The 19,309-nt window shown below is 40.7% G+C and overlaps 1 protein-coding gene across 9 annotated transcripts in view; it reads left to right on the top strand.

The window, feature by feature from the left end:
* BBX (BBX high mobility group box domain containing) overlaps nt 1-19,309 on the top strand; it is a 299,562-nt gene that overhangs the window by 412 nt on the left and 279,841 nt on the right. For 5 of the 9 annotated variants that reach the window (XM_043448957.1, XM_043448969.1, XM_043448958.1 and 2 more), the window contains exon 2: nt 2,899-2,970. The gene's annotated coding sequence lies outside the window, so the exon portion shown is untranslated. Of the gene's footprint in view, nt 1-82; nt 271-677; nt 810-2,898; nt 2,971-19,309 lie in introns of those variants that run through there. The other 4 variants (XM_043448967.1, XM_043448961.1, XM_043448965.1 and 1 more) reach the window with 4 other exon arrangements.

Genomic DNA, 19,309 nt, shown 5'->3' on the forward strand with positions numbered 1-19,309 from the left:
GGTCGCGGCGGCCGCGCCGGCGGCGGGCGGGGGGCGCGGAGGCAGTACCCTGCGGGCGGGAGGCTGGGGGCCGGGCTGGGGAGTAGTAGGCCAGCCGGTGCCAGGCTGCGTTTGCAACCAGCACCTCTCGGCAACACAGGCAGCGCCGCCCGCGAGGGGCACGGGAGCCGGGGCGCGGGCAGCGGCAGCCCGAGGAAAACAACAACAGAGCCCTCACGCCGGCGGGCGGCTCGTGGCCGCCGGGGAGCCCCAAACTTCATCTCGGCGAAAGTACGTGGAGCCCCCGCCGGGGCTCGGCTTGCCGGGGAGGTGGGGCCTGGGGAGTCGGGGCAAGAGACGAAGGTACGAGCAGCCAGCCCTCAGTGGATTGATTGAACGTTTCGAGTGCGTCGGTGACCGGGAACAGTTCATCTGGAGAGTTGGGATCTGGGTGTTCCGGCCCCGGAGATCGGTGCCCTCTTACCGCCCCCCCCCAACCCCTAACCAAATGCGCGGCGAGTGGAGAAAGTGCTGCTTTAGTGCCAGAGTGGCTAGGAGGAAGAATAGGGGGAGAGGGGGAAGAGGGTGAGGGAGCTGGGGAGAGAGGAGGGAGGGAAAGCCGGGGGGGGGGGGGGGGGGGGGGGCAAGGGAGAGAGAACGGGAGAACGCGAGGGAAGAGAGGAGGGGGAAGAGGAGGGAGGCTGTGTCAGGATTTTGCTTGAATGTGGGATTATGTTGTGTCAATAAGTTTAAGGTGGAGAGAGCGGAGCTGGGGGTGGTGGCGGAGGGGAGGAGGAAGGCCTTGGCTGTTTAAAGTCTTATTTCTGAAGGTAAGTTATGGCATTGCATGGTCGCGTTGACAGAAAACTTGCAGATCCTTTATCCGGGGATGGGGTCGACGGCTCTAGAAACAGCTCCCCAGCCCTCTGAAGCCACACTCGTGTTACCCTGTTATTTGCTGCGATCCGGGTCGCTAGTAAATTACCGAAATCAGACTCGAGGTTTCTTTTCCTCCTCCACCTCGTCTCGCTCGCTCACCCTCAGAAATGTGTTATTATTATTATTATTATTTTTTATTTTTTGGTATCGTATGAAACTTAACGTGAGTCCTGTAATTTACAAGGACCCTGAATCCAAGAATCTGGAACACGTTTATGTGTGAAATATCCACGATCATTTCAGCTAAATGAGGAAGGTAAAACGAAACGATGCAAAAAGCTAAGACACAACATGTACGACAGAGGAGGGGGGGGGAGAGGGAGAGACGGAGAGAGAAGCTATTTTTTGCTTTCCTTTCTGTAGAAAGGAAAATAAAGCGTGCATTCCCCTTCCCTCCCGGTGTGTAGGGTCTAGTCAGTATTTTAACTGTCTGAGGACAAATTAGTCCAGGTGGATCTCGTTGAAAAGTTTCGGGAGGTGGGGTGGAGGTGGGGGGGTGGTACGAAGGGGAAGGTGGGTGGAGGTGGTGGGGGATGGGGACGCAGCGAGCTCTGCCTCTGCTAATGGTCATTGGCCTGGGGCTTTGAAACCATTGCCTGTCCTGCTAATGACACGTCCAGTTCCAGCCTCCCGGCCGCGGACGCCGGGCTGCCGGGGACTGGGGTACTTTCCCCGCGCGGGGAGTGGCGTTCTTCGCCATCCCTTGGGGTTGCCCACTCGCGGCGTGGGAGGCCCCCCCACGCGCGCCCCCTCCTCTGCGCGCCGCCGCCACCTCTGCTCGCTTGACTTTTGTAGCCAGCCCGCGGCGAGGGGGCGCAGGGGGTCCCCGGTGCGGATGTCCCCGCGCGGCCACCCCGCTCCCGCCCCACGCGCGCCGCGCGGTCCAAGCCCGGAATGGCAGCGCCGGGCCGGGCGGCCGTGCCTCCCCGGGGGGCAGCGGAGGCAGCGGCGGTGGCGGCGGGATCTTCGCCGGGGCCCGCGGGAGGAGGAGGAGAGGGAGGAGGAGGAGGAGGAGGGGAAGGAGGAGGAAGACGGGGAGAGGGAGGTGTTTTCTGCCCAGACCGCCGCCAGTTCGAGCGGGCACGGCGACGGGGCCACCCCACTCGTTGCTTCTCCGTTATGGAAAGGTGTTTAGCAGACTTTTACGCCCGGAGTGTGGGATTTACACTTCATTTTTTTTTCTCCCCCCTCTTCCCCAAAGCAAGATGGACTCTATTCCCTTTCTCTTTCTCCCTCTGCCTCTGTCTTGTCAGCCTTTAAGATCGACATTTTGTACTAAGATGCAAACTTGATGGTGACCAGCAACAAAGCCGGGGTGGGATCCTTCGCTCCCTTCCTCCCTCTCGGGCTCCCATCTCCCCCCACCCCGACCTCGAAGACCTGGTGGCCCTACAGTAGACACCGGGGGCTCTGGCGAATGTGTTCCCCGCTCGGTTCCGATCTCTAATCTCGGGATTGTGACCGGGGCCGGGCGTTTGGGCGACATATGTGGCCGCCCAGGTCTGCAGGGCTCAGGGCTGCGCTACCTGGACCCGCTGCCGTCGCCTTGCCAGCTCCGGCCGGCTTCTGAGCACGGGGAGACTCGGACTGCCTGTCGATTGCCATGATTTGGTTCCTGGTGCATTTCTCCTGGGGGCGGCGATCACTTGTGCAAGTTGATGAATGATCACGGTGTGGGTTTGGGGTGTGCAGAATAGATCAACTTTCTGCCTTGTACATTACCGGGAGTAGGGAGAAAGTGTGCTGGAGACACCCTGGAATGCCATCTGGGCTACCCTCAGCCTCTGCCCTTGGAAAACAGGGAGGTCTTTGCCTTAATTGCTCCACAGCGCGCAGGGGTGAGGATGGCGAGAAGGAGGGGTTGGTGGGGAGCGGGCCTCCTGGGTTTCGGGGTCCTTCCTTCGTAGATGTTGCAGGAGTTCGCACTCAACTGTAAGGCTCTATCATACTGATGATGTACCTTTATTTGATACTTTATAGGTCACTATCATATGACAGAGGCTTTGCCGCAGTTCATCTTCCTCTCTGTGTACTTTCCATTTGCCTTCCTGAGTAAGTATGCAAACTCTTCATATAGGGAAGCTAGCTGGTGTTAGTAATGACCTAAGGGTCCTTACTGTACACGTCAGAAGATGCCTTGTTGGGCTTGTAGCACCCCAGAAATCTTGTCTCATTGAGTTTCCCGGAGCAGATTTTTAGTATTTAGAATTCGGCTATGGTTATTATTATTTTAACATAGTTTAAATGTCCATTTAATGTTTTTCTGCAAATAAGTGTCATTTGAATACTTATTTTCTCTTTTTATTTCATAATGAAATTTTGCATAGAGTTGACAACCTAGGGAATTTAATGCTAGATAATATTGTAGAAAGATTGTAGCTTGTGAGTGGAGAGAATTATTAAAAACCCAAGGAAGCATTGCCCAGAAATTACAGTATCTGACATTTGGTTACTTTTTTCTGGGTACTCTTTTCTTGGAAACTTGTGCTGTTTATCACAGTTAGCCTTGTAGTGGGGAAGGTGGACTGGGCAGTGTAGTAAATCTAGCATTTAGCATATCAGTTTGATTCAGAAGCAAATAACTGTCCTAATGCATTGAATTTGCTTCAAAATTTATAAGTTTGGAGAAATTGGGTATATTTTGACCGTCCGTGTATGTGAAAAATAGCAACTTTGAAATCTGTTGCTAAGTGCTTTTTTCAGATCTGTGCCCCTAATTGGAAAAGTTGGTGAAATAACGTGGGACAGTAAGTGCTTAAAAAGTTTGTTTTTGAGAAGTAGCCCTCTAGGTGAAAACGGAGGGTTTAACATTTGAAAGCAGCATGGTAAGCCCAAACTTCAGAAAACCAACGTGTAATTTTGCTTCTCCACTGCAAGAAACACCTCAGGTATTCTTACATTGCTGACAATTTAAGAAAACTGGTCATACAAATTATGTAAATCAGTTTTGGTGCTTTGTAATAGTATCATACTGAAGACAGACTATATTTTGTGAATGAAAATGAACTTGAATTCAGTTTTCCATAAACGAAAAAGAAAAGGGGCCTTATTTTGTTTGGTTCCCTGACTTGCTGGGATGCTGTGTGTCACCAAAAGATTGTCTTAGTATTGAGAGAAATTGAATTTGAAGGCCAAGCTTTTCTGGTAGTGTTTCTGTATGGTAGCAGAGTATACTTTGACATTGCTGAGAACTTTAGATGATATATAACAGAAGCTCTGTATCCAGCTTTCTTTAATGGAATGTAAATTATCTTGTTATTTCAGATAGTTAGGAGAGCCTCCTAATACGTCACATGCATAACAGTCAGAATGAGATGGGTCTGTAAGATGAATTTAGTGCACACTGAAATATGGGATTTCAGCCTCTTTGATTTTTTTTTTTTTAAGCTTGTTTGCAAGAGAAGTTTTTCATTTTTGAACATATGGCAAGAGTATTCAAAATGCATTCCTGATTACTAAAGAACACCACATTTATACATGTGAGGCACATTATTTTGTTCACTGTCGCAAACTTTTAATGTTAGTTCTTTCCCCATGGAAATATGTTTTAACAATTCAGAATTTAAACTGGGAATCAGTAATTTCCAGAATAAAAGCTATCTGATGAGTTCTTGCATTTGTTTGAGATATCAAATAACTGCTTCATTAAACAGTATTTTCAAGCAAAGTCTTGGTCTTTGAAGTCAGAGTAGTTTTTATAGTATAAAACTTGAAGTAGTGATTTGAAAAAGTCACACTGACAATGAAATACAAGTTATTTGGCTTGGTTTATAAGGTTTAATTTTTCAAGATAAGATTTTAGATAAGGGTTTTGCTTCTATATGGCCAAGAGTTTTCAAACCTTTTTTATTATTCTGCATACCTCCATTAAATTCTGAAACTGAAGTCTTAATTTGCATTTCACATTTATTGAAAGAGGGGTTCATCTGTGTTATTTCTGAGTGGTGCATCTTTGGATGTATTATGGCAGTTTTAGGAAGAATCTTCCTCTAGGGTCTTAGATACTAACAGAACTTTGCAATTTTGACACTTTCTTTTTTTTATATCCATCTTGATTTTTATATCCAAATTAAAAAGTTCCCAGTTTATGAGTTTGTGAAGTAGCTCTGCTTTTAATGTATATCTAGGTCTGCTGGACAACTTGAAAAGTGTGTAGGACCTTTGACCTTATAGATTTGTTCTTTATACTTCATCCATTGAAACAGATTCATTTAGACATTGAGTTTAAAACATAGCTCTGAGTGAAAGCGAGGATGAACATATAATTATGGCTTGCTTGTGCTGTAAGTAACTATGTAATTGATAACGTTTTTTGTATATAGTTAAAGAAGGACCAACGGCCTTAAAATAATGTGGCACAACTCATGAAAGTCTTAATTCATCAGCTAAAGTTTTTATAAAGCCATATTTTTCAGTAAAATTACAGATGTAATTTCTAATTATTAATCATCAGTCAATATACTTAACGGTTTATGTTTTCTTACATTTCATAAAGAATATGGTTAAAGCAAGGGCCATATTTTGAATGGGCTCTTACCATGAATATCAATTACTTTAATATTAGAAGTCTTTAATAGAAGTGATAAAGACTTCACAGTTCAACCCTATTAAAAGAAGTTTTTGAAAATAGCCTCACTATTGATATGCCTGTTTTTGCTATACTAAAAGAAATCCCTGGAATTACTAGTCCGTTGCAAGAGTGCAGAAATGTTTAAAATTGTATTTTTAAATGCTATGAATTACTAAATATAGGCAGTTAATTTGGCACGTCGCATCACCACCAGTGTGGCATATATTTTAAAATTTAGGCTTAAACAGGTGTTTAACTTAAGAAGAAGACACTTTTCTTGAACTTGTAGTTTGAGGTCCACCTTGTTTTTAACATTTCCTTACCAAGGGCACCTTTTAAAATAGGTCTGACTGGTATCTCCTGTATTTTTAATCAGCTTCCTCCCTCTCACTATGAAATGAAGACAGATCCAAATTATAAAAACATGGTAATTTCACCCCTTCATTTTTATTACATGCCCCAAGTAAATTGGATGCAAGCGGTCCTCGGGCTGTCCTTGGAGAAACACTGCTCTGAAGGTAGTAAAAACTAAGGCTAAGTGTTGAGCGGACGTTCTTCCATCTTGAAGAGTCTGTGACTGTAATTCCATCAGTGAGCTTGTGATACCTCAAGGGCAGTCGCAACACACTGTGTCGGATGGTAGAAATTTCTGTATTTTAAGTCATACCTGAGGAGAGCACCTTTTGGGCTTAGCTTCACTCAACATTCATGTGTGTTCATATTATCCCTTAGAAGACAATTACAGTTTCTTGAAATGCCAGGACGTCATTGTAAAACTGTAAAGATATATCCAGAAAATCCTCATGTATTAATGGGGATTGTTTTCTTTTTTTTTTTTTTTCCTTCCAAAGGAAAAGATAAGGTGAGAATTGAAATAAGTACCAATTACACAACAGAAATGCAAAAGAAGACGAAAGCCAATAAAGAATTCTGTCTAAAAAGTATATATAAATAGAGAATGGAAGAGTAAGGGAATGAAAGATTTAAGGGATTAAATATAGACCATGTTTCACCATAGATAATATACATGCTGTTCTTTCAAAACATCCCACCAGCCCAGGTGGGATGCATGAGACAGGTGCTCGGGCCTGGTGCACTGGGAAGACCCAGAGGAATCGGGTGGAGAGGGAGGTGGGAGGGGGGGATCGGGATGGGGAATACGTGTAACTCTATGGCTGATTCATAGCAATGTATGACAAAACCCACTGAAATGTTGTGAAGTAATTAGCCTCCAACTAATAAAAAAAAATAAAATAAAATAAATAAATAAATATAGACCATGAAACACTGACATACCTTCCAAAGTATAAACTTAATAAGTTAAAAATATATCAGTTCAAGGATCTAGATAGAGTAAAATAGCTTCAAATAGTGAGGAGGTTGTATACAATATAAAGTAAAATTAAGAATGAATTGGATTTTAGGAAATCTTAGAAAAGTGAAAAGTATTGTAAAATATTTATTAAATAATTAAACCAGTAGTTAAATATAGCCCTTGGGTGAAAAGATCAGGGAATAAAGCAGAAACTCCTGGATTGAAATAACTGAGATCCTGAAAAAGACACAAGTTTGGATATTTTGTAAAGGGAAAAATTAAATAAACGATCAATAACTTATTTCAGAGAACAAATAAGATGGGGATAAAAGTTGCTTAAAGCAACTGAATTTCTCAAATGTTTTTGAGATTTGTGGTAAGAAATACTTTTTGTATTCCAATACGCGTGTAAACCTGGAACAAAAGTTTCCTGAGACAGTACTAACAGCAGCGCTCTGATAATTTTCTGTTCCTGTCTAATCTTTATAAACCTAATCTGTTCCAAACTATTTTATTAAAAAAAATAGAGTCTCATTCATGAAATTTATTTTATGACTTAAATTAAGAAAACACTGGTATGCTTACAAAATTTAGAAATGCTCAGGCCTCATCTTCATATTCTGATTCAGTGTATCTGGGGTAGGGCCTTGGAATCTGCATTTTAACTAATACTGCTGGTGATTCTGAAGCAGCCGTGAGGTCCCCTGATACTCTTGGAGGAATTCTTATTTAAGGGACTGATGGATAAAGATTGAATGGACGTTACGTACTTGGATGTGGAGTTAGAGTCTATTGACTACTGAGGTCTCTTCCAGAGCTTCAAGATTCTATGGCTGTGTTTCAGTCAGCATGTTTACAATACTCCGAGGACCCTTATCCTCTGCCATAGATGTTCCATTGTAGCAGGTATAGAATAGGAAGCAGAGGCTTTGCAGCCGGGTGTCACTCTTGATGGCTCTCTAGTTTATAAGCTGAGGGACTTCGGGCTTATATGGACACAGAATAAACTTTCATTATCATATGTGCAAAACGGCATCTTAATATTTACCATGCAGCAGAATGAGAATTACATAAGACACTAAGGTCTATAATGATCCTTATCCACAGACGGTACTCAATAGGATATGTTTTTATAGTTATCTCTCATCTCACCCCAACTCCCACCAAGTTTGAAGTTTCTCAAGGCCGTGCATTTCAGTTTTTGGTTTCAACTCTAGTATCATGAAGCAGTGGTTCATTTTTAACTGGATGTGAGGTGCTGGACAAGCAAGTTGTTACTGAAGGAGATAATAAGAATAACCAGAAGGGGAAAAAAAAGAAAAAAACAGCTGAGGCATGCCACATTTAAGTACAGTGCTTCTTCAAGTTTGGGGAATGATTCTCCTGCCTCTTTAAAAAGATACAGCACAGGACAGGACACCATTCAAAATGGTCAGTTGACAGCATCGGACTTTCTCTCAGGTGACTTTGATGCATCCTGGAATGTCTTAGAGCATCATTGCTCAAACTTTCTACCCGGACGCATGCGACTGATGTTTTCATATGGGACTCTGATTTCCCTGGTGATAGACAAAGATAAATTATGCAGTTGACTATATAGGTAGTTCACAGTGTGACAAAGCCACTTCTTTCTCTTTCAACAAAGTCTGTCAGAAAATAAGCAAGAGTGATGTTATTATGATGAAAATCTTGAATATACCCGTATATATACTTGTAAAATCCTTTAAACTGTGGTACATTAATTTTTAATAACTGATTACTTGGGGGCACTCTTCACAACCAGTTACAGCACGTTTGTGTCAAGGCATGAAGATTGAGGAGCGTTATATCCAAAGTGCGTAACAAATTATATCACACAAAATGGCACTTAAATCGAAAAGAGGGACAAACTAGAGAGAGGATGGATGGGAAATACCCTACATCCCTGAAATCTTGAACACTATGAAAATCAAAAGCCTGGGGATATGCACCGTGTGGCTAAATGCAAGGGAAGTACCCAAGACTGCTAATGGTTCTCAAACTTGGATACTCATTGCCTGTAACACAGACATTTATTTTTAAGTAGTCTCAATGTTCATTTAATTTATTTGAATAAATTAAAATGAAATACCTTCGTATTTCCTAACTTTCTAGGTTTTTTTTTTTTAATTTTTTGGCTGCACCCTGCAGCTTCTGGGATCTTATTTTCCTGACCGGTGGTTGAACTCGGGCCTTCGGTAGTGAGAAGGCAGAGTCCGTGACAACTGAACCATCCAGCTGTTCCTGGCTTTTAAGGATGTATTTGCCAGGAATATCTTACTTTGCTGAATTTTAATTTGCCATACTTTTTCATCTCTAATAAATTAATAAATTGTATCTTGATCTGGAGTGGTATTGGGTATACATTTGCAATCCTGATATCTAAAAACATCTCTGAAAAAGTACTGTTTTTGTTTTTCCAAAAGTTTGACATCAAAACTCACTTGATGTCAAAACCTGACCCAGATTGTCGTGGGCCTGTTTAAAATAGTTTTTAAAGCCCACTTAAAATGTTCACATATTTTGCTGTAAGTAGTAGTATGGTGGGTTATGAGGTACTAACCTAAACTGAGCTATGAATGTTACATAAAATATGCAATATGCTCAATCTGATCTTTTTAAAGCCCACAGAAAATCTGACACGTACTTGGACCTAAGGGTTTCATATAAGGGATTGTGATCTTACTGTATTAACTTCCTTAGTTCACAAAGTGAAAATATAGGGTATTCCTACCCATTTAGCTCGATGAAAATCCTTTTGCTAATTTTGATCATTGATCATCTGAACGTTTTGAGTTCATTGCAAGGGGATAGATCATGGAAGCCGTGTTAACCTCATATATTAGCTCAGACTATCTGTTGAAACCCTTGGCTTCAAATGTAAATGTGGAAGGCATCCGAGGTTATCACGACAAGGAAACAAGATGGTAGAGCTTAACGTCATTTGTGCCTCCTGTGTCGAGAGCAGAAGGCTCCTGGGTCAGGAAAGCTTAGACACGCTCACACGCACAGCCACATGCACGCTAGCTGAACCTCATCCATCCATTTTGACACTGCGATTCTTTTTTGGTTGTCATAGTCTTTATTTTATTAAACAAGCACACACAGCCGTAACTTTGGAAACTTCTGCCTTGTTGAACATTGCTTATAACGGTGAACAAAACTCAGGTTACTTTCATTACGGTCCCCTCTTAGGAGAAGTTTCCTGAAGGAATTATATTTCCTTTATTACTCTGCTACTTGAGTGTTTCTTTCCTTCAGTCAGAAAGGTAAAAGTGAAAATGTTTTCTGCAAATTTGGTCTCCTCTCAGAATGCTCCTGGGTTGTATTTTATAGAGATCCTAGGTATCTTTATTTTTAATAATTAACTGTGAAATGCTGAATCTTTTATCTGTACTTCTAATTTCCTATAAAAAAGCACTATAGAATTGAAAAGTATGAAGTGAGTCTATATGACTCTCTAGGAATAAAGTAGTAGCTGTGTCTGAGCGACTGTTATGCTAAGACTTAATCTTCCTTTGGTAGATTAAAACTATTAATGGCTAAAGAAAGTCTTCTTATTTGTTGATTCGACTGCATCCTTTGGTGTGGGAAAGCTACAGATTGAGTCATTCAGAGGGAGTCTTATTAGCAGTCCTGAATCTTTTAATATTAAAAATTGCTAAGTTGTTTTTCAGCTTTTGGTGAGCCTCTCAAACCTCACCCGAGTGTAGAGTTCTCTTTGACTGCAAAGAGAGCGTGGGGGAGCGAGGGACAAAGTGAGAATATAATTCTCTGCATCCAGCTGTCAGACTTGGATTATATTTTGTGCTGCTGAAGTTATTATTTTTTTCTTTCTCTCCCTTCCATTCTTCCTTTTCTCTCCTCCCTCCTCACCCCCTTTATCTCTGTCCTGTTTCTCTAGGCCAATTATTATATTCACTAATGTGCATCTGTGATACTGCCTAGAAATGTCTGAGAATGGGAATGTGGGATTGAACTGTTTTTTTCTTTTTTTTTACCATTATTTGATTTTAAAGATTTATTTGTAGCTTTTGAGTCCTTTTAGTATTCATCACTACATATAACGAAGTTGTCAGTTATGAATTTGAGACTTACGCAGTCCCTTACATAGTCTTTTAGAAACAGTTATTAGAAGCCTTTAGCACGGCTTCATGAAATAAAGGCACCTGTTGTTTTTATGAAGTAAATTCCTTATCCAGTCATTTTTGTGTTTTAGAGTGGTAGCGTGATTACACGGTTTCACGTATATTTAAGGGAAAATTAAATGCAGTTTTTAGAACGGTAGCCCAAATAGTATTTCACTTTGGAAGGCAGGGAGAAAGATAATTTGCAGTCGAACTCTACCACTGAGGCTGGACCCTTTGGAGAAAGATATTTGGACTGAGAGCCTATCCTTGTGAGTATGAGTTTTATTTTTACTGCTTTATTTTTCATAACCGCTTTCTGGTGAGAGGTAACCTGTTTTAAAGACGAGGAAACCAAGTCTCAGGTTAAGTCATTGGTCGGAAGTCACACCGCTAGCACGTGACCGTGCCAGGCTCAGAATGCCTGTCTGCAGTGCCACCGTCTCCCGGCTTGTTCTCTGCGTACCTGCTCTTAGGACCACGTTCCAAAAGGTTGCAAATGAAAGGTTTGAGGCTACTTCTAGCTAAGAATTACCTCTTAATTTTTCTCTCTCCCGAAAGAGAAATCATCATCTTTTTGAAGTGATGGGGCTTGGAACACTGTCCTGTCTCTCTCAATCTTAGGAAAGGCAGATGAGAAAGTCTCTGAGCTGGGGCTGGTTGTCAGTTTTCATCTGTGAAGTCACAATCAAAGACAAAGCTGGCCTCAGACTTAGTTTATAAATTGATAGAGAACTTTCTTTCTGTGTGGTGTATCCAGTAATAGAAATGTCTAATAACAACAATTACTGATTTCTCTGTTTGTTAGTTCCTTTGGTACGGCAGTAGCAATCATCATTCATTCTTCATAAGAAGTTGTTTTTCTTGCTGAACAGTCTATATGTTTTTAGTCTGGTACTCTTAAATACTTAATCAGTGAATGTATTTTACAAAAGGAATTTAACATAGTGTTATAAAATAGTTTTCTGGAATTTGGTTTGAAAAGAAATTCAGTATTCATGGAAAAAACTAATAAGCAGATTTCATAGACACATTGCAGAGTGTCTAATGAGCAAACATGAGTTAGAAGGTCAGTCAAAAGTTAACCAGTTTTTAAAGTACTGGGTACTTTTGATTTATTTTATGTAAGAAACTTACTTCTGCTGTGATAAGTAGAGATTTTATAAATTACACATTTACATACATGGAGCAAATGATTTAAAAAATACAAAGTAACATGTTGCTTTTTTGGTGCTAAGAGTCCTATTCATCTGAAATTAAATTCTTTTATCTTTGCAAATTCAGCAAAGTTAGAGTCTAATTCAGATACAGAAAATAAAAAGTTTGTTGTTCTTTTTAAATGACGTCTCTTTTTCCCTAAACCCTGAAACATAGAAATAGGATCTTTTTCTATTTTGGCAAAGTAGTTTCTGTGGATGATAATCTTATGAAGAGTGCTCTTGCTGGGTTCTGCTGAATGATGCTTTGGTGAGGGTGTGTCAGGCTTCCATTTCTTGTCTTTCATCCCCCCTACAATAAAGTACTTCCATATTTCTCATCAGGTAGGCTGGTAAACTGAGTAAGTTTTGTGGCATCTGATACCCTTTTTTTTGACTTGTTTTCTTGAGTCATGTTCAAAGACCACTTTGCATGTTATATAATTTGGTCAAGTGTAGGTGAGATTCAGGTAGCAAAAGCTTACCGATTTAATTCACTCGTCATGTATTGGGTGCCTACAGTGTATTGATGCTGATTTAAACTTGGAGGATTTAAAGATGAATATGGAACAGCCCTTATCCTCAAAGCAAGCATCTTCTACTGACTGGAAAAGTCCAGTAGATATGAGTGTATTTATTATTCTGTGCTAATTGTTCTGACAGATACGGCATAAAATAGTACTAAGTAAAAACCACTTAAAAATTAGCCAATTCCAACAGAGGAGCTGGCATTGAAATACGGAAAGGGTTTCTTCCTGTGCCACTATATATGTCCTAACTGCCATCAGGGTTATAAACTCATTTGGTCCATGCACTGGAATGGATTTTAAAAATTAGACTTTTAACTGTAATTTGGCTGGCTTTTCTTTAATTATTAGTGCATTCTTTTGGCTTTTAGTCTATTTAAAAAACCCGTGACTTTTTTTGATAAAGTTTTCAACCTGTATTAAGTTATATTGCAGTCAAGTGTTTTGGGGCTTCCCTGGTGGCTCAGATGTAAAGAATCTGCCTGCCATGTGGGAGACCCGGGTTCGATCTCTGTGTGGGAAAGATTCCCTGGAGAAAGGAATGGCTACCCACTCCAGTATTCTTGTCTGGAGAATTCTGTGGACGGAGGAGCGTGGCAGGCTATAGTTCCTGGGGTCGCAAAGAGTCGAACCCGACTGAGCAACTAAAACACACAAGTGTTTTGGGCTTCCTTTATTTTTACTTTTTTATTTATTACTATTAATGTCACAGTCTGAAAGGACAACGATTTGAGGAATTCATGCACTTTATACTAAATCATGTTAAAAGTCTAGTGAATAAAATAAGTTTGAGTTGTGTGTTTAAACACATTCCAATAAAAATACTGTAAACTGCTATGACTAACACTGCTTCTTACTTACATGAATATACTAGTTAAAATATATTTATTAATAAGATCTCAAGCCCAGTTATTAAACACCTGAGACTCTAAACAGGTAAAAATGTACTTTTCTATCCATGAGAAGTTATAGATTAAAAATTATGCCTAGTGCTTCCCTCAAGCAGTTTTCAGGTTTTCCAGGATGTTTTCAGCCTTTGTTACAACCGTGGTGTCCCTCATGTCTTAGTGAGCCATGACCTGTAAGGCACACGTGAATTTCTCTTTTATGCTTACTAATCTGGGTTCTGGTCTTTGGATTTCCCTTTGACTTGATCAGGTCTTCAGCATCGCATTTTAAAATCATAACTTTTGTATTTATTACACCTCAGGATGTATTTGTTTTTACCCAGTTTTATTTGTGGCCCCCTTTTGACTGGTCGTTTCTGGACATCATCACAGTTTAGATTAAAACTTTGTTTTGAAAATACTGTGTGCTCAGCTCTCCAGATGCCAGCCAACCCCGGGTGCTTTAATAACGGATACATTCATAAGCGAGATCATAAGGAAGAAAGTGATTGGGGAAAATATTTCTTGGTTAGCTCACACCGTTGATAATGACCCTAATGTTTACATTAAAGAAGCAAAGAGGAATGGAGAAACACAGAAAAATGTTTTGTGAGTCTTCTTTCCATTTTATCATGGGGCTGTTTTGGCATCATGGAGTATACTCAGATCTCATTTAACAGTCCTCATGGTAATAATGAATTTCTCTTTTAAGTTTTGTATATGGGTATGCATTCTTATCTCATTTGCTGCTATACATTCTTAGTTGTCCCAGACAGCATGTTCACATTTGTTGTAAGGTCCAGGGTTTTAAAAAGTGTTAATAATTTTCTACATATAGCCTGTGCATAAATTTAAATCCATACTGAAGTCTTCTGTAGCTTGAAAGGTCTTGGGAATGGGTCTTGAGGAATGGACACAGAGTTATAGAACTGAGGATCTGGTCTCACTCACATAGTGATGAGTTTACTGTTTCATAAATCAGTGGTGGATTTTATTTCTTGAATTCTTTTTAGGTAACCATATGTATCATTCCTGACATATTTTCAGCTACAGCTATCTCATCATAAAGTCTGATACAGAGATCTCAGTAATTAGGGTGATTGGCGCTTTTCTTCATCAAAGATGTTTTCTTGAAAAGCTGTGACTTCCTTAGTTTTTCAAAACTAAGTATATGTCCTATTTGCAAATTATAATTTCAGAGCGTTTCATATGTATTTCTAATTGATCTTTAGTTAGCAGTGGGTACTTGAAGTTTTACCATTCCCAGGTCCTAGCAGTCATCGGGTGGTCTGTGAAGTACAGAGGGGAGCCGCATAAAGGAATCAGCGCTGATCATTACAAAGCAGAGCAATCTCTGGTGAAGATCTGGTGCCTCTGTCGTATCTGGTTGGTAATTCTGGGTTCCGTATATTGATTTGTCTTTATTTTATGCAGCATGTATTTATTGAGTACTCATTATATGTAAAGCCAGGCTAGGAATTCTGGGGCTTGCAGAATAAAATGGTGGTAGCCCTGGTTTCAGGATGTTTCTGGTATAGCAAGGACTCACATATACCAGATGGGGATGGAAAGTAACGATGCTGTGGTGTCCGTGGGACACAGGGATGATGAATATACGGTTGTTAGGAGACAGTTAGGGAGGAAGATTGGGATGGATGTGAACTTTGGTTATTTAGATTAATGTTTAGGCATCCTTGCCAAAATGCTTTCCAGGCTAGTGGGAAGCCCAGGCTAACCCCATCTTGGCCAAACAGTTCCTTCTAGTTGTGCCATCATTCAAGCCAATGGTCTCTGGAATTTTTAAGTGCTATCCCCTTCAGTAAATGAACTTGAGCATACCCTCAGTATCTTTATTTATAACATATATATATTGAGCTGCTAATATATAATGTGATAAACTTTAAATGCTTAGAAATAAAAAAATTAATATAAATATATATATTTTTGAATATAAAGAAAAATTACACTGTTTCCTTCTTACCCACTCCAGTGGGCTAAGTCTTATTCATGTTTTGGGTCTCAAGGACCCGATTTTGGACACCACCAGTCAAAACTGGGCAGTGTCACGCCAAGTTTTGGTAAGTTCCGTAAGCCCAAGGGCTTTGTTTTGCTTCCTACTGTATCATCAGCGCCTGGAACTTGTTAGGAGTGCAGTGGATCCTGTGAAACAGATCAGTGGGATTAGGCTAGTTAGTAGGGACGAGGACAGAGTCTAGCTCATCGTGAAGGATCTGATAAAAAGAGAGTCAATTGTTGCCTGTTGCTGTACCCCCTGTCCCTATAAAAGTGCAGGGACTCAAAAAATGCTAGCTTACTGGGCTAAGGGTGTGGACAGTGTGCAGCTCATAACGAGGGGTCTGCCAGAGTCCGCAGAAGGACATGAAAAGGTAAATTCCAGGAGGGTCCCCTGGAGCAGAACAGTCTATGTAGATCAGTAGGCAAAAAAATACAGCCAGTGTGGCGAAGGGGTTGCAGTGTTAGTAAAAACATTACTCAGGAATGGCTTCGGTAACCTCAGATCTTAAAAACTGTTGACCCTCATAAGCAATAAGGTCTGGGTTTTCCTTATCGTGGTACCCACCCTGTGGAGAACGGTGTAGTAGGGGTCTGATTCACTTTTGCTGAATTGCTCTGTTTTATACTATGTCCTGAACATAGGAGGTTTTGCACGTTCAGGAATGGCTCCGTGCAAAGATCAGAGGCCTGTGAATGAATCCTGCCCTGATTGAAGCAAAGCCAGCGGTTCTGGGATTACCTCATCCGCAGACATGGTTTTAAGCCTCCGCACAGAGGTGCTCTGGTGACCACCACCGCCAAGTCATGTTTAGCTGTTTGTTATTAGCAATGTCGTTATTAACATACTGCCATCGACACTATCAATGAAGAAAATGGAGTTTGTGATAGAATTATTTCCTGTATGCTGTCATCCTACACTGTCTTCCCTCATCAGTACGCTGGCGTCATGTCACGGAGCACCCTCCTGCGTACTCGTTCAGTTAGGACCGAATGTATTTACAGATAAATAAAGCAAGGTAGTTTGTATTTCCCCTCTTTATTTTTGGAATTTTCTTATTCAATAGACTTCCTCTTTAAAAGGTAGTAAAAATTCTAGTTTTGCGGTCATAAAATAAACCTGTCGTGCATTTTATTGAGCGTTGTCGGAGATGGGGAGAACAGATTTCCCCTGAGAAACAGCTCTGGCATTAGCGCTCTCCTTCGGAGGCTGGCCAGGCGAAGGCATCCTTCTTCGGCTGTGACTCACAGTCAAGACAGGTGCCCCTTACTCCCTCTGCAGTTCAGGCTCATTTTAGGGCATGTTTATTTAAAGCAGTTTCACATCTGCACAATTAATAAATTACTGTGCTCTAATTTGCATTTCTGACGTCTCGTAGTAAGCACAGCCAGTTCCCCTTTGCCCTTACAGAAACAGTTTAGTCTGCCCAGGCTTCCTAGAGCGGAATAAAAATGTTCTCTGAGGGACTTCCCTGGCGGTCCAGTGGTTAAGATTTCACCTTCCAGTGCAGGGGGTGTGGGTTCGATTCCCGGTTGGGAAGCTAAGATCCCACGTGCTTTGTGGACAGTAAGCCAAAGCATTAAAAAAAAATAAGCAGTGTTGTAACAAATTCAATAAAGACTTCAAAAAATGGTCCATATAAAAAAAAAAATCTTAAAATTTCCTCTGAGAGCCCTCCTGCATCTGTATCATCGTCTCCGAGTAAAGACTTAAACTAGTAAAATTTCTTTGCTTTCATCCTTTGGTCCTTAAGTCGTCAAATCTTTCTTCATTGTGAGTTTGTCACTCTTAAAGGCACAGTAGTAATAAATGTCAAACTTGTTACAGCAATCTAGAGCTTACACTGTGGTTTCACAGACATCTTGCTTGCTCTTCTTGCTCTGAAGTAGGGTATCATTATTTCCATTTTTGCAGATGAGGAAACAGGTTCAAAGTTGTCAAGTGGCTGAACCTGAGTCAGCTTGCAGTGGCTCCCCTCAGGCAAAAACCCTGCCTTTCGGTCATTCCTCTAGAAAACTGCCCGCTGGGAAGAGCAGAAGTTATCTTGCTTAAGCTGAGGTTTCGTCTTCTTACTTTCAACCTGATAAGTGATTGTAAATACCTGGAATGGCAGTGCCCCAGACCGTATGGTGGTTTTGATTTTGAATGCCCTGTGGGCTATAAAATATCAGTGGAATGGACCTTAAATTTCCGGTGTATTTAAATTTATTTGTGTATTTAAGTAAGTGTTTTCAGATCCTGTGGAACAACTGTCCATTTGACTTAAGTTTTTGCAGTTTGTAAAACAGTTTGTAAGAGGTTACAGTTAGTAAAAAAGATGGAAAATTGAATGCTAGGGACCACACACTGACAAAGAATGTGCTTTCAAATGTATATTACGACTCTTAAGTGAGACTTAGATTATGTATTGGGGACATTTTTTTCCCCTGTGAGACGTATTTCTGAAATTATCATGAAAAATAGTTGGAAAATAGGCATTGATATCTAAATACCTAAGCTACACCCATTTCTAGAACACATCTGTATTATAATGTGATATCAACTGGTGTTTTCAGAGAAATGGTGGCAGGTGTTTTTCTTTTTAAGTTTAAAAGGCGTTTTAACTTGGCACTATGTAGAAAAGGAAGGTTTCACAGGCTAGTTAGAGAATTCAATATAGTGCTGCTGCCAGTTACACAAGAGAAGATATTTCTGTCTAAAAATTATGACAGAATCAATTATTCAGTGATATTTAGGAGAGTTTTATTTGTTAGAATCTTATCTCAAAGTTCCCAAAGAGTAAAGAGGCCTACTTAACTGTTGTACTGTGGGAAAATGATGAAAGATTGATTGCATTAGGTCTCCCAGACCTTTTTTTATTTAAAGATGTAAGGCCTGACACGAAATTTATTTAGAATATTTATTTTTATAGATTATTTTTGTTTCAATTTAATTTTCATAATTTGATTTTGAAGATTGATACTAACTGCGAGATATGGTATAGTACTGGTGGATAAGGAAGTTTGTTGAAGCGTAATTTGAAGACAAGCTAGAGTATGTATTTGTTGAAGAAGACATCTGAAGACGGAAAGAGTTAGAAACTGAACTTTTCTAAACTATGGCTTTTTATTTAAAATAAGGTATGAAAATAAAAGTCTTGGGGATAATTAGGTAGAGTTCCTCCCCATCCTCAGTTTTTAAGCAGTTGAATCCCACGGTCCCTCTCTTTCCACTTGGAAACTGCCTGGGAGGGAGGAATTATCATCTCCATTTTAGATGAGGGAATTGAGTCTTAGAGGCTCGGCACGTTGCCCAAGGTCATTCTTCCGGTAAGCGGTGGAGCTGGCATTCCATCCCGCTCATTCTGAGGAGGCCACGCTCCTACTCACTCTCTGCCCTGCACGGCCTCTTGCTGCCGGCGCAGACTTTGTACCACTTTGTAATGCCCCGGATGAAAGTACCTCTGCTGTCCTTGTGGAGCACATAACCAACCGTATTCACATCTGCTTGTTACTTATTTCTTAAATCATTCTAAGTATATGGTAAACTTCTAACGTTAAAAAGGTAGTATTAATATAGTATTCGAAGAGGTGAACTATCTGATTAAAAAAAATAGCATTTTGGTGCAAATATAAAAAAGAAAATAGATTTGGAATTCAGAGAATTTTTAAAAAATATTATACGTATGTATTTTTTCTTGGCTGGGCCACACAACCTGTGGGGTCTTAGTTCCCTGACCAGGGATTGAACCTGTGCCC

The sequence above is a fragment of the Cervus canadensis genome, chromosome 27, assembly GCF_019320065.1.
Source record: "Cervus canadensis isolate Bull #8, Minnesota chromosome 27, ASM1932006v1, whole genome shotgun sequence".
Lineage (NCBI taxonomy): Eukaryota > Metazoa > Chordata > Mammalia > Artiodactyla > Cervidae > Cervus > Cervus canadensis.